Below are 2,970 nucleotides of genomic sequence, written 5' to 3'. Positions count from 1 at the left end.
CAAAGCAATTGCGAACGATAAGTAGCCGACCCGGGTGCACCGAATCAAACACCAGGCACTTTAATAAGTACTCGAAGAGCACTTTTGAAAAATTTAAATTTAGTCAATAAAGAAAACAATTTCAAATGGTGAGTAGAAGCCCCAGGTGCACCGGGTCGCGCACCGGGTACTTTTGCACGTATTCTACGATAATTTTTTTAAAATTTAATTTGTGCCAACTGCCAAAATAACTACCAATAATAAGTCGACTTTCCGGGTGCACCGCATCGGTTCAAGAACCAGGTGCTTTAATACATATTCTACAAGAACTTAAAAAAATTTAGATTTTGTGAATACTAAACAATATTCCAAATCGTGTTTCGTCAACCCAGGTGCATCGGGCCGTGCTTCAGATAGTTGAGCATGTATTCTATAAAAACTTTTAAAGAATTTAAATGGTGTCTACTGCCAAATCAACTACCAATGGTATGTCGACGACCCGGGTTTACTGGATCGAGCAACGGGTATTTTGATGCGTATTCTACGAGAAGTTATTAAAAATTTTCAATTTTTTGAATCACAAAACAACCTTAAATAGTGAGTTGAAGACCAAGGAGCTCCAGGTCACGCAGCACGTAGTTTTGCATGTATTCTATGAAACTTTTTAGGAATGTATATACTGTCAACTACTAAAATAACGAACAAAATTCCTAATGATGAGTCGACGATCCCGATGCACCAGGTCGCGCAGCACGTTGTTCAACACGTATTCTACTTGAATTTTTGAGAATTTAAATGTACCAGCTGGTAAAATAACTATCAATGAAAAGACGACGATCCGTTTGCACCGGACCGAACACAGGTACATTAAGAATTCCAAATAGTGAGTCGACAAACCGGTTGCTTCAGGTCGCGCAGCAAGTAGTTTTCCACGTATTCTTCGAGAAGTTTCTAGGAATTTGAATTGTGCTATCTGCCGAAAAATCTACCAATGATATGACGCCGATCCGGGTAAACCTGATCAAGCACCAGGTACTTTATTACGTAATATGCGAGAACTATTAAAAAATTTTAATTAGATGAATTACGAAAATAATTCCAAATGGCGAGACGAAGGCCCGGGTGCACCGGGTCGCGCATCGGGTAGTTTGGCACGTATTCTGAAAGAACTTTTTAGGAATTTAATTGGTGCCATCTTCCAAAATAACTAGCAATTACAAGTTGACGATCCTGGTGCAACGGATCTAGCACCAAGTACTTTGATCCGCATTCTAACAAGAACTTTTGAAAAATTTAGATTTTGTCAATATCAAAGAAAATTCCAGATGGTGTGTCGTCGACCCGGGTGCAACGGATCGAAAACCAGGTACTTTGATACGTATTCTACGAAAATTACTTGAAAACATAAACTATGGGAATAACGAAAACAATTCCAAATGGTGAGTAGAAGCTGCGGGTGTACTGGGTCGCGCACCAGGTACTTCAGCATGTATTCTACGAAAAATATTAAAAAATTTACACTTTCGGAATAACTGAAATAAATCCAAATGGGGAATCGAAGACTCTGGTGCAACGTGTCGTGCACAAGGTACTGTACCACGTATTCTTTGAGAACTTTTTAAGAATGTAAATTGTAGCAAATGCTAAAGTAACTACAAATGATAATTCGATTATCAGAGTGCACCGGATCGAGCACCGGGTACTTTATTTAGTATTATACGAGAACATATACAAATTTTAATTTCATGAATAACCAAAACAACTCTAAACGGCGAATAAGAGACCAATGTGCATCGGGTCGCGCACCAGGTTGTTTAGCACGTATTCTATGAAACTTGTTACGAATGTAAATTCTGGCAACTGTCAAAATAACTACTAATGATATGTCGCCAATCCGGGTGCACCAGATCGAACACCAGATACTACAACATGTATTCTACGAGAAATTTAAAAAACTTTTTTTTGTAAATAACGAATAGAATTCCAAATAGTAAGTCGACGTCCTGGGTGCACAGGTTCAAGCACCAGGTACTTTGATATGTATTTTACGAAAATTATTTTAAAATTTCAACTGTAGGAATAACGAAAACAATTCAAAATGGCGAGTAGAAGCCCCGGGTGTACTGGATCGCGCACCGGGTACTTTAACACGCATTCTACGAAAACTCTTTAAAAATTTTAAATTTGGAAATAACGAAAACCATTCAAAATGGCAAGTTGGCTACCCGGTTGCAACGGGTCGCACACCAGAAAGTTTAGCACGTATTCTTCGATAATCTTTAAAGAATTCAATTTGTGTTAATTTCTAAAATAACTACCAATGATAAGTCGACGATCCGGGTGCACCGGATCGAGGACTAGGTAATGTAATATGTACTCTACAAGAAATTTTTAAAAGGTTAAATGTTGGGAATAACGAAAATAATTCAAAATGGCGAATCAAAGAGTCGGGTGCATAGAATCGTGTACAAGGTGCTGTAGAGCTTATTCTATAAAAAGTTTTTAAGAATTTAAATTGTTTCTACTGCCAAATCAAGCAACGGTGATATGTCGACGATTTTGTGAATATCAAAGAAAATTCCACATGTTGTACCGTCGACCCGAGTGCACCGGGCCGTGCGTCAGGTAGTTTAGCGCGTATTCTACAAAAACCTTTTAAGAAGCCGATACTCACGTCGCACTGACTTCGGCGTGCCTTATCATGGAAACCTTTTTAGTTTTGGGCTTTTTGCCCATTGTCCACGACGCCGAGACGCGTAACATATCAAAAATTCAGTCAAATAACCAAAACCACTCTTTTGAGTAAGGTAAATTTTCGAGTGAACTTGTAGAGCCGATTCCCCCATTATACTGACTCCGGCGGTCCTTGTCTTGGGATCCTTTGAGTTTTGGGCTTTGTGCCTATTGAGACATTTTTTCAGAATTACGAGACACGTAACATATAGAAAATTCAGCGAAATTAACCGAAACCACTTTTCCCATAGGCGTGTT

The sequence above is a fragment of the Belonocnema kinseyi genome, chromosome 5, assembly GCF_010883055.1.
Source record: "Belonocnema kinseyi isolate 2016_QV_RU_SX_M_011 chromosome 5, B_treatae_v1, whole genome shotgun sequence".
Classification (NCBI taxonomy): Eukaryota; Metazoa; Arthropoda; class Insecta; order Hymenoptera; family Cynipidae; genus Belonocnema; species Belonocnema kinseyi.
The sequence above is the reverse complement of the archived record's forward strand: the minus strand, read 5'-3'. Positions refer to the sequence as shown.